This window comes from Filicampus tigris, chromosome 9 (assembly GCF_054856515.1).
Source record: "Filicampus tigris isolate MCC_2025a chromosome 9, RoL_Ftig_1.0, whole genome shotgun sequence".
In the NCBI taxonomy this organism is placed as follows: Eukaryota; Metazoa; Chordata; class Actinopteri; order Syngnathiformes; family Syngnathidae; genus Filicampus; species Filicampus tigris.
The window spans coordinates 24,777,871-24,789,711 of record NC_141225.1 but is presented as its reverse complement, the minus strand read 5'-3'; the positions used below and the strand labels follow the sequence as shown (position 1 = coordinate 24,789,711).

The 11,841-nt window shown below is 46.4% G+C and overlaps 1 protein-coding gene across 6 annotated transcripts in view; it reads left to right on the top strand.

Annotated features, from left to right (window-relative positions):
* Positions 1 to 2,198: 2,198 nt before the first annotated feature.
* Positions 2,199 to 11,841, top strand: part of grip2b (glutamate receptor interacting protein 2b) — a 56,015-nt gene continuing 46,372 nt past the window's right edge. For 2 of the 6 annotated variants that reach the window (XM_086040089.1, XM_086040088.1), the window contains exons 1-3: positions 2,200 to 2,310; positions 2,438 to 2,535; positions 4,231 to 4,347. The gene's annotated coding sequence lies outside the window, so the exon portion shown is untranslated. Of the gene's footprint in view, positions 2,311 to 2,437; positions 2,536 to 4,230; positions 4,348 to 11,841 lie in introns of all 6 variants that reach the window. The other 4 variants (XM_086040091.1, XM_086040090.1, XM_086040079.1 and 1 more) reach the window with 3 other exon arrangements.

Sequence of the window (11,841 nt, the reverse complement as noted above, 5' to 3'; positions counted from 1 at the left end):
ACCTGAACAGGCATACTAGTGATACCAAATGATACATCGTCACTGTCGGGCCAAAGCATCCTACGGCCAGTTTTGGTTTGCTGAAAAATGATAGTTGTGGAGATGCCAGGAAAAAAACGAATACATCCATTTGAAATTACACATTTTATTTGAAAAATCAATCAATCAAAGATCAGTAGGCCTACACGCTTGTAGGTGAGTTTTAAGAAGTCATTTCAGCAATTTTGCTCGTCTCAGCATCGCCAGCAAATCGTTTTAAGTGATTTCCTAGAGTTGCCACCAGATGGTGGCAAAGCACTACTTTTTTTCAGACTGGTGGCGTGAGTCTGTGAGGACTTTGGCTTTGGAGTCTGACAAGGCCGGTTTGAGTCCCGTTGCGGACAAAACGTGACAAAAAAAAGTTTTTGGGGCGAGATGCTTGTTTTGACGCTCTCTGCATGCTTGCACGTGTGCAAATGTGGTTCGACAGTCAGGTGCAGAAATATCGGGACACGGACACAGCTCGCATCTTTTTGCCTCGAGACAGCGCCCGCCCACAATTGAGTTTGAAATGAAACGAAGACGTTTTGAGGCTGTTTACATCCAAATCAGGCGAACGCTCCAAGCCAACACTTTGCACGTGTTCCGTCACACTTTTGAAGGGAGCAAAAGTAATGGGACAATTGGCCGCTCAGCTCTTGCGTGGCCTCGTGGCATGGTGGGCCTGACCCAAATCCAGCATGTGTGTCATTTGCTGAACATGTATCCAATATTTATGGGCCAGGGTGTCAATGAAGCTCCTTAACTGCCTCCTACATAGTTCAACACCAAAATGCCACCAAGGCAGCACCATAATTGCTTTGGACCGTGCGCAAACACAACAAAAAGGGAAGTTACCCTAGCCCTCTCCCCCCCAAAAGAGAGGTCATGGTGCCCCCCCTACACACCCACACACACAAAAGCAAAGCCATATGCGGGAGACATTGTATAGGCTGCTCCCCACGAGTCCCTTAAGACGGAGCGACATTGTCAGAGAGAGATAGAGGGGGGGAGAGAGAGAGAAAGAGAGAGAGAGAGAGAGAGAGAGAGAGAGAGAGTGTGTGTGTTGGGGGGGGGGCGTAGGGGGGTTGCCGGGTTCCGCAGCGGTCCAGTGGGTCTCGGCGGCGACCATCGTCGCTTCTCCTTCCTCATCATCCTGGCACAACGGGGAGAGGGTTAGAAAGGGGCAGAGGGGGGCGGGGGTCGTTTGCTTAGCCAACCTTGCGGACAGGACCTCATCTTCATCCTCTTCACCATCATCATCATCATCATGCCGGCGTGGCGGAGAAACCTCAGCTTCTGCTTGCAGCGGCTGCACGAGGACGGTAAGCAAACACTCCACTGCGTATGCGTGTGCGTGCGCGCGCGCGCTTGTGCGCGGTGTGACACTGCGCGCATGTGAGTTGTGCGCACTTGGCCTCCTGCAGTCTGCGAGCGTGTGCGCGTGTACTGCGTGCTTGGTAGTGCGCGTTGCGTGCTCGCGCCGTGTCGCGCATGCGTGGCCTGTCAAAGTACAGTAGTTGTGTCTTACTATTTGTATTTTGTACAGCAAGCCTGTTCAAATGCAAGGAAGGCCCCGTAGTGGAAATTGGTGAGTACGTCTGGCTCGCACTTGTGGGGTTTCGGGCTCGAATCCCTGCTGAGCCGTTCCTATGTGGCGTTTGAATGTCATTCAAATTGTTCGTTGCTTTGAATGTGAGTGTGTCCAACTACGTGTCGGGTGCCAAAATAATAATAGTAAAACAAAAATAAATTGATTGCTCTAATTTAGATGGATGATTGTAGATGTTGTACATTTGTTGTAGTTTAGTTCTGCTGTTCACATCTCGGCCATAGTCTGGTAGCTTTTATTTAGTTTTCCCCCCACCGTCCAGGTGTGGCTACTGCACTTTGAAATGTGCAGCCCCTGCAAGGGTTAACAGGAAGATGGCCGCCGTAAATTAGGCGCGAGCGCATGGAAGAAAGAAAATATTTTCCAACGCGTTATTTTTTACATTTGTTGGATTATTTTCCAGCTTCGAAGACCACTTTCGTTTGTGCAGTGGTATCTCGATTTAACAGGTCCCTGTTTCAAAGGACACAAAACGGTGTCCAGTGCACTCAAAACGCCACTTAAAAGTAGCCGTCGAAGTCGTTGTACTGCCCTTGTACTAGATAAACAAACTTAGACTAGTAGACAAGAGTAGTCTAAAACACGTCAATGTGGCGGCCATGTTGGCAGTGGCGATGCTCCTATGAAGGAGATGGAAGGCACGGCCATAAGCTTAGGATTGGCTAACACGCAGCTCAAAGGTGCGTGTCGTATCTTTCAACGTATTCATATCTATGGCTGTTGTTTCTATACACCCAATCTCTAGTCGTGTACACATCTCTCAAACATGCAATTTTTTGGGGTACAGTACAGTTGTTTTTTTGTCAGGCCCTAACGGAAGTGAAGAAGGACGTGCTAACGCGGTGGCTAATCAACGCAAGCAGGTGCATGTCGACGTCGTTCTCCTTCCCCAAAGCAGCAACAAGGTAGTTTGGATAAACTTCGAAATATTTGTGGTCATTCAATTAAGACACTTGCTTTTACTTAGAAAAACAGTAATCAACATTTTTGCCAAATGTCTGACATGTGACGAAACAAACCTACAACGTTATCGTGACCAATTTCTGTTTGTGCATTTTCCGCATTGTCATTTCGAAACAAGTTCATAATTTTAAATAAGGGGAAGGAAATTAATAACATGTATTTTCCGCGATTAATTGAATAAATATCGACCGATTAATATCGTTATCGAAAATCGTTAATAGTGTAGTCCTGATTATTTTATTGCAATATGTTCTTTACAAAGAACTGTATTATTCCAAGTGTTCTTGATTAAAGAACACATTAAAAATATTTTTGCTGTTCTGTTGGATAGTTGTGTGCTGTGCAGTGTGTTTAGCTTGCGTATTTGGACTGCATACTGTTTGCACAGCGCAGCAACACATTCCGCACTCCATTTTATGCTACTGAAGCGATTAAGCACTAGTAGCAGTTTGGAGCCTCTCGTATGCGGCGCTCAACAAATCCTAAAGTCATATTTTTCCTTTTCCTTTTTGTCGGCGGGATGCTGTTCAGCGTTTTTTTTTCTTTTCTTGTTGTTGCCCAACACACAACATCAGCGTGCACATTTTTGCAGTCTGGCTCTATGGCCAGCCCTGCTGCCATCCACTGATTACTGCCTTATGGCCGCATGAATTGCCCATAAACTGGACCGGGCTCTGCTTTTTAATAGCTGACTGCCAGCCACGATTAGGGAAAAAACCCAAAACCAAAACACTGCAAGTCATTATCATGTTCATCATAGCAATGGCGAGGCTTTAATGAAGTTCCCTTGGCTGCCCTTCAGCAAGGCACTGACTGACCTCCTGCCTGCCTGCTTGCTTGTCGCTACAAAAGAAAAATGTTCCACATCGCGAAAGGCTCATTTGAGGGGGCAACGCTTATTTTAAGGAATGTTCCAAGTGGACAGCAAATCACTCACAAAATGAAGTCTGAAGCAAGGTGGTTATAGTTTGCGAAAACAAACGAAATAAACGCATATAGAATGAAAAAATGTAAGGCAAATGCGCGTGTGTGATGTTCAAGTAGTTTCCTCAGTGCCATGTAAGTGTTTGATCGTAACATCTCGTTCCCATGTGGCTACATTTTGTGTGTGTGTGTGCGCGCCGGAGGCCCTGAATCAGCGTGCAGACGGCGACGGTGGGATAATTAAAGGGTGCAAACAATCATGGCGTGCGTGTGATGTGCAAGGAGAGGAAGCCAGGGATGAGCAAAAGACAGATGAGAGAAAAGCTGCTCCTTTCCCTTGTCATCTTCAGCAGCTGCACGAGAACGAGGCGAAAATCACAGCAGGCCCATCAAAGACGTTGACGGCCTTTTCAGAAGGCTTAGTCCTTATCGCTAATTGTGCGCGTGTGCGTGTCTTCCACTACTCGCTGTTCGGCGCCTGAGCATTCACCTATTTGGAGATGTTTTTTTTTTCTTCTATATTTTGACAAAAATTGTTAAAAACATTTCAGTCATTCATTTGTTTTTGTTAACCAACCCCCTTTTTTCGTGGCAGTATATCCTCGCTTATTCAATCATTTTTAGGGAGTTAAATTTTTTTGGTTTCAGGGTTTTTGTTTTTCAGTGCATTTATAAAGGGCATCAATTCTATGCAGATTTTTTTCTCTTGACAGGCGGCCCGGCTCGTGAATTGCGAACGGCGGGGTCCGCTGTATTGTACACGGAGAACCCCCGTTTATCACGGGAGACGCGTTACAGACCAGCTCACGAGGAAAAAGCAACACTAGAAGGTATACATAACAAAATTGGAGTATAACACTGCATATTATTATTTTTTTAACTTGTAGATATGAAAAACGGTAGTGTACGGCATTTATGAAATCAATGAACTGCTACACAAAACCAAAAAAATGTTTCATTAAGTCACAGAAACATTTAGAACTCAGGGAAAAAAAAAAACGACGCTTGATTGAAGCGTACTTTCAAACGATATCGTTTTTGTCTTTTGGAGTCGACGTCTGGTGAAGTGAAAGCCAGCGTGAGATGGTCCACCTGCCGCCAAGCCAAAACGACACAAACACAAAACACAAAAGTTGTGTCTACGTCACGTCATTTCTGCACATCTGGCGCACACACGCAGCTGTCAACTTGAATCAAAAAGGATTTAGCTCCCTTCAAAATGAAACAATAATAGCTGATCGGAGTCTTGATTTTATCTGGTCCATGTGATTTTTTTTTTTTTTTTTTTTTTGTCTGCTCCTGATCCTCAGCGTAGAGCGTCAGCACATCAGGGCTGTAAACGCCGCCTTCATTTTCGCACGTGGTTGTCAGCGAGGAGGAGGCGTTAGCACTCTTTGTTTTTCATGACGTTCGTGTAGCACGTATAGCGTGAATTATTCTGTTGTCGTCAGACAACTTTTCCTGTTGAATAGCTCGACAAATCTTGGCACCTTCAGTGGCTGCGGTTGCAATTCATATTTCGAGTGAAAAAAGTGTTGTTGTTTTTTTGTGTCTTTTTTGTTCACGTTACAAGAGCACCATCGTCTTCATTTGAGAACTGACCCAACGATACAATACTGCCACGCGGCTGTGGAGCCGCCGGTTGTCTGCTAGCTTAATGCTAATATATCCCAAAACGCCATCGAAAGAAAACGAGCATAGATTTTCTGGTAATCCTTCGAACAATCGTGCCCCAATTTTGTTGTGCGGTGCAGGATTCCAATTGGAAAACGTTGCCGCACACGCAGCAGCAAGGCACACGACATCTCTCCTAGGGATATCTTGTGCAGGATGCGTGTAGGATCAGAATCGGAGCTGACCACGAGTCACGCGGCGGAAACGGCAAGCTCCTCTCCCGTGCGCACACGCATACAAAAAGAGAGCGGCGGGCGTGTGCGTTCCCGCGGCGAGCTGATTGCTTCTCCCTCGGCGGTCCTGCCGAAGCGAGCGCGACGCCACTAAATCTCCTTCCTCAACTTGGACTTGCTTTTTTTTTTTTTAATATATATTTTGCTGGGCCACACCGAGATTAGGCAGACGTCAGATTTACGAGCGCTGCGACGAGATTTGGTTCATTTCAAGCGCTTGGCACTGGCGCCTGACAGGTCGGAGGTGCCGGCTTCCAATCGGGCCCATTGGCACTTTGCAAGGTGTTTGCTTCAAACGTGTTTTGCGTCCGTTCTTTGTCTACACGTTCCCTGCCGGTGTTGCCACAGTTACCTTGAAAAAGTAACGGCGTTACTTTACTATTACTTGACATTAAAAGCAACCTAGTTTAGGGGCTGATTACTTGATTTCAAAAGAGGTGCTTTTATCAGTTACATTCGACAGATGTCACAAAGGAGGTCCGCTGATAGTGTAGTGGTACACACGCCCGAGTTGTGTGCGGGCAGCGTGGGATCGATTCCCGCTCAGTGACGGTGTCTGTGTGTGCCCTGCGACTGGCTGGCGACCAGTTCGGGGTGTAGTCTGCCTTCGCCCGTTGACGGCTGGGATAGGCTCCAGCAACTCCCCGCGACCCTGTATAGGATAAGCGGTTTGGAACATGACATGACATGACAAGATGTCACAAAACTGTCAACCAGTTTTGCTGATACTTAAGTGGAAGAATTTTCAAAAATATGATTTGATTCAGGTAAGATTACAACTTTTTAGCATCTATCTCGTTGTCGTTGTATCATTATTATATAATTATTTTTTTTCTGAGAGTCTTTGAGCGTAACGACTCCACATTGATGGCGTACACATTTGGCCTTTGTGGCGAGTGCGCAATTGTTTACGGTCCATTAAAAACGACGGAGTGCTGTTTGGGTTTCAATCGGTCCACTTGACATTATTTCCAACGGGAGACGAAATTGTCATCAAATGCCAACAAATCTTTTCGGTTATTCGGCGTCGTCTCCATTGGTGACGTGCGCGCGCGTTTGTTGTCATAGCCGCAGATGCGTGCGCACACGTGTGCGCGTGTGCGTGCGTGTGTGTGTTCCTTGCCATTTGTGTACTCAAGCGTGAGCGGAATGGAATATTCCGCCTGCTGCTCCTGCACGCCTTGCACTCCAGCAGCAGCAGCAGCAGCAGCAAATGCAAGTACACGCGTGCACACGCGTCCTTTTCAGGCCTAATGAATGACTTGTAGCTCTCATCTCGTCAATGGGCTGCCGCAGTCGGGTCGCGCGTGCCACTTAATGGTCCGTTGCTCTAAGTCCACCCTCGGCCGTTTGCGCTTTCAATCCGTCCTGACGAGGGAAGGAGGACTCCCTTGGCGCAAATCGTTTCCTTTATTTCAGTATGGTGATTGCAGGCAATCGTACTGTATTCGAAATCGTAGTGCGTGCGTGAGAGCGTTCCAGTAGTGTTTATGAGAATATTAAAACACCGGAGTGCGCGTGAGAGCATTTCACCAGTGTGCATTATGGCATTGCCCTTGTGTGTTTGAGAGCATTTCAATAGTGTGTGAGAGCGTTTCGGTTGTGGTTGTAAAAGTGTTTCAATAGTGCGCAGGAGAGCATTTCAATACTCTGTGAGAGCCTTACAGTAGTGTGTAAGGGAGTATTTCAGTAGTGAGTGAGAGTAATGAACTCATTCAGTACCAGACTTTGTCAGACCAGATTTGTGAAATGACATATAAAGACGTCATTGGGATAGAGTGAGCCAAGTGCTGTGTGCAACATTTCAATAGTGTTTGCGGGAGCATTTCAATAGTGAGTGTGAGAATCTTTCAGTAGGCTGTATGAAATGTGTGAGAAAGTACTGGGGTAAGAGCATTTCACTAGTGTGTGTAAGTCGTTCATTGACCTTTGAGTAGTCCTTGTGAGAGTATTTCAAGAGTGCATGTGAGAGTTTCTGTAGTGTGAGAGCATTTCAGTAGTGTGTGTGTGTGTGTTTTTAAAGTGTTTCAGAAGTGTGTGTGCGAGTGCTTCAGTAGCGCGAGTGAGCGCAGCTCAGTAGTGTGTGAGAGTGTTTCAGCTGCATGTATAAATGATCAAAATGTCCCGCGTGTGTGAGTGTGAGAGCATTTTGGTAGTGTGTGAGAACCCAGGAAACAGGCGCTAAGGAACAGTAAAGTGTTGCTTTAATAAGTTTCAAGTTGTGAATAATTTGAACTCAGTTTCAGTTGCAGTCCAACATTTATTCGCCGACTGAATATTTTCTCTGCTTTTTTGGACGAATTTTGGGGCTTTACATTTTTTTTTTTTCCCCCCCCAAAGGATTTCAGCGGGTGTCAATTACATGCAGATTTTTGCTATTTGTTTCCTCAACATATAGCGCATAATACCACTAAAAAAATGTGCATGTGAGGCGCAGGTATTCTTTTTGTCCACTTGGGGTCACCATCTTGACCTCTACTTTGAGTCATCCGCAATTACGCAATCTTCCCTCCTGGTTTTCTCTTGCCACGCGAGTCTGCAGAAACGTTTCAACGTCAGCCAGGTGGAAAATCGATCGCCGGATAATTCCACGTAATAAAATGTGATAGAGAGTCGGCGACGCAGTGAGCGGAAACGATTGCAGTTCATATGGTGAAGGCAAGAGTTTTGTCTTTTGCGGTGACGCGTTGAGCGCTCGGCTCTGCGGCGCGACGCCCACAAGCGGCCGTAATCCCATCGAGTAGCCGATCGACTCCATCATTACGGCAAAAAGCAAGCGAAAGAGTGTGACTGCGCATTTGTGAGCGTGCGTGCGCGCGCGCGCATTACTGCGTCTTACATCACCGAGTCCCGCTGGGAGATGAATTGGCGTAATCGCTAAGCCGGAGCTGTTTGTTCCTCTTTAGTCCAACGCTCTAAACCATTTGCAACTTCTTGAGCCATCACTCATTCCAAGTGTGTGCGTGCGCGGCTGCGCGTGTGTGTCATGAAGTGAAGCCATTGACTGAGTGGCCACGGCAATTTCATTGACAGCAATGACATTTGCAATCTGACCTTCTTTCAAACTGACACTTTTCTGTCGCGGAACTCAATTCTAATTGGACTCAATCCAATCAGTCATCAACCGAATCGTCTTTTAATTGGAGTGAATCGTATTTGGGCTGCAGACTGGTCTTGTTTCTAATCACATCTGGAGTGAATCGGAATTGACGTTTATTAGATTGGACGTGTCGCGTATTTGCGGTTGTCTTATTTTTCTCGGGACATCACCTTTGTGAATTTTGTCCTGATCCGTTGCTCGTTCACACTTATTACTTACCCCCCTGCACGTTGGCCAGGCTACGGCGCGGCCTCCTGCAGCTTCAAGTTATTTCCAACTCCGAATTTCAACCTTACCGTTTATTGAGGCGCCGGTGCGCGCGACACTCCGATACGTTTGAGTGAAATAATCGTTGGGTATCGTTTCAGACTGGAAGTGCGTCACACTGCATCGTATTGGAAGTGAATGCGATCGTATCATAATCGGCGTAAATTGTATGCCGTCGTCGTTTGGCTTGATGTTAATACAAGCCGATTTTTTGGACTTGTTAGCGGTGCAATGTGTGCGTGTGTGTGTGCCGATGCAGGTATTTTTCTGTAATAACGCTCTTCGTCTTCATCATCGAAGACGTCGGACGACAACGAGCTGCCATTTTGTCCCGTCAATGTCTCCTCGCTCCTAAAAGGAGAGCTTTTAGAGTCCCAGCAAATCTAAACATGATTCCTTCATTCTCATAGTATAACTACATCTCATAGGAATGTGCCTTGAGTCCAAAAAAAAAACAGCCCAACATCTTTATCTCATAAGCTATCTTTTTTTTTTTCCAGTCACTTTTTGCGTTGTTTACATTGAAACTTTTGTAAGATGACAACTTTTTTCCTGGCTTGAATTCCGATTTTTAGTCCCCGATGCCTCGGTTCCCAAATGTTGAAAATAAAGCGAGAATGCGTTTTCTCCACCGCATTGTGGCAACGTTGTTTGTTTTCTTCATCGTCGACTTTTCTTCCGTATTGTCCTTGCCCATGCAAGTATGATGCGATTGATTTTGGTGTGCAACAAGATGCTCGTGTGTGCTCACACACTCAGAAGAAAGGCAGGAATGAGAAGGCTTTGGGGTCTTTTTCTCTCAATGGATATTTTGATCACGCCTCCACCGACATGTCATCGTCTGGAATTTTGTATGCGCGCGTCTGTGTGCGCGCCTGTGTGTGTGTGTGTTAGTGTGAACCGAGTAAAGCAGAACAAGATGGCAGCCGGTCGGTCCGTGTTAGCGTCTGTACTGGCTTAGCGCCTAAAGCCAAGCAGCACACGTGCGACGCATTTATTTTGAAGGCCGAGATGTTGAAAATCGATGGTTTTCCTGCTCGCTGTTGGGACTCGATTTAATAAAGTCACTGAGTGGCTTTGTGCTGCACATTTGTCAGCGGGTACTTGCGCTGCATGCAATTCTTCAAACTTTGCATTCATAGCCCATCTTTTTTTTTCTGCCTTGTTTTTGTCATCTGCAACCGTCATCCGTCATGCAAACCAAAAAAAAAAAAAAACGTAAAAAAGAAAAGTTGAATGTTGTACAATATGTGGTATTACCTAAAAAACATATTGATTGGTTATTTGGTCAGTCAGCCACTCACTCACTCAGTAGTTAGTTGGTTAGTCGGTCAACTGGGTTTTGGGTTGGTCGTCAGACTGGTTGGTTGCAAAAATCACGCAGTCAGTTGGTTGTTCAATCAATTGCTTATTTTGTTATTTAGGTAGTTTGCTAGTTGGTTTGTTAAATAGTCGGTCAGTCACTTGGTTGGTTATTAGACAGTTTTTTGTTTGGCTGCTTGGTTAGTCAGTCATCGAGTAAATTAACCAGTTAGTTGGTCACCCAGCGGGTGAGTCAGTCAGTCAGTCGCTCTTGCAGGTGGGTCGGTTAGTTGGTTTCTTGCTGGCCTGGTCAGCCAAGTTCCCAATGATCTTGTTACCTTTCGTGCTGGCTTGTCCTAACCAATTATCTTTCCAAGGCATTTGGCGTGGCGATGATCATTGTGTGCAATTTGTGGGCAACGGCCTCCGGCAACTAATCTCGCGATTTCATGGATTAACAAGTGAGTCCGACTCCGGACACTTGTGGTGCGAATGTTGTTTGCCGCTTGTCTCGGTGAGTCATCGCATGTGAGCTCACTCAAACCATCACTAGAGGGCGCCACAGGCTCACCGCACGTCACCACGCACTGCAACAAGCCTGCCTGTGCGCGCGCGCGCGCGTGCGGTTGAAATCCTCTTGTTTGGGACATGGAGCCTCCAGCCCAAAATACACAATGAACAAAAACGCGCACGCAAAAAGAGACAAGACGGCCATGAATAACTCGCCCCCGTGTTAGCTGTCACGCGCACGCGCACGCACTCCTCTCCGTATCACTTTACACAATGCTGGTGCACAACAAACAACGCCATTATGTATCCTCCTCCTCCTCCTAATACACGCACGCACGCGCGCACACGCACACGCGGGTCACTGTGTTAATGAATTAGTAGCAGGGGGTTCATAGAAAGCTGTCAGATGTCTGCAGCATCCTCAGGACACATTCCCATGAAACACACCACAGCAAGCCAAAGAAAAAGATAAGTGGGTGTGTGTGTGTGTGACCTATTTAACTTCCTCTGTACGCCACCGACGCAGTCCGCAATTTGCTCGGTTACCATGGCAACGCATGCTTCAAACATGCATTTTGCGCACGTGTGTGTGTGTGTGTGTGTGTGTAGAACGTGTGTTTGTGTGTTGCATTTGTGTGCACGTGCGCCCGGGTCGCGCGCGTGCGTGCGTGTAAGTGTGTTTCGCGGGTGTGGTATTGTTGCATTTGTGTGTGTGCGTGTGGTCAGATCATCATGCGTTCGGACTCAGGCGGCGACGCAGCATGTGGCTCCTTATTGTGGAACTCTAAACAATTGTCGGCCGCATGTTTGGACTTTTGTGTCACAGCAGGCGCCAGGCGAGCGTTCGTCCTTGTGCGCCGCGACCGCGCTGTGCGCTCTCCTCGTTCTTGCAAGGAGTCAACTGAAAAGAGCAGAGCTGGGCCGAAAAAAATAGTACCCGTCTTTAAGCCGGTCCGCCTCCAATTTTAAACGGGCTTCCGTCGGCAATTCTGACATTTTTTTTTTTTTTTAATTCAAATTTTTTCTTTTATTTGTGGCGCTACTCATGGCAGACATGCCGACCAAATTTCCAAGTTGCGACATGAAAGTGGCTTCAGGGACTGAATTCAAAAACCAAAACCTGGTTGGGTGCAAATGATCTTAAAATTGTTCTTTCCAATTTCTGATCAGCCATTATTTCTTGATTTTTTTTTTTTCTTGTAGGTGTACTCATGAGGGACATACCTACCAAATTCTAT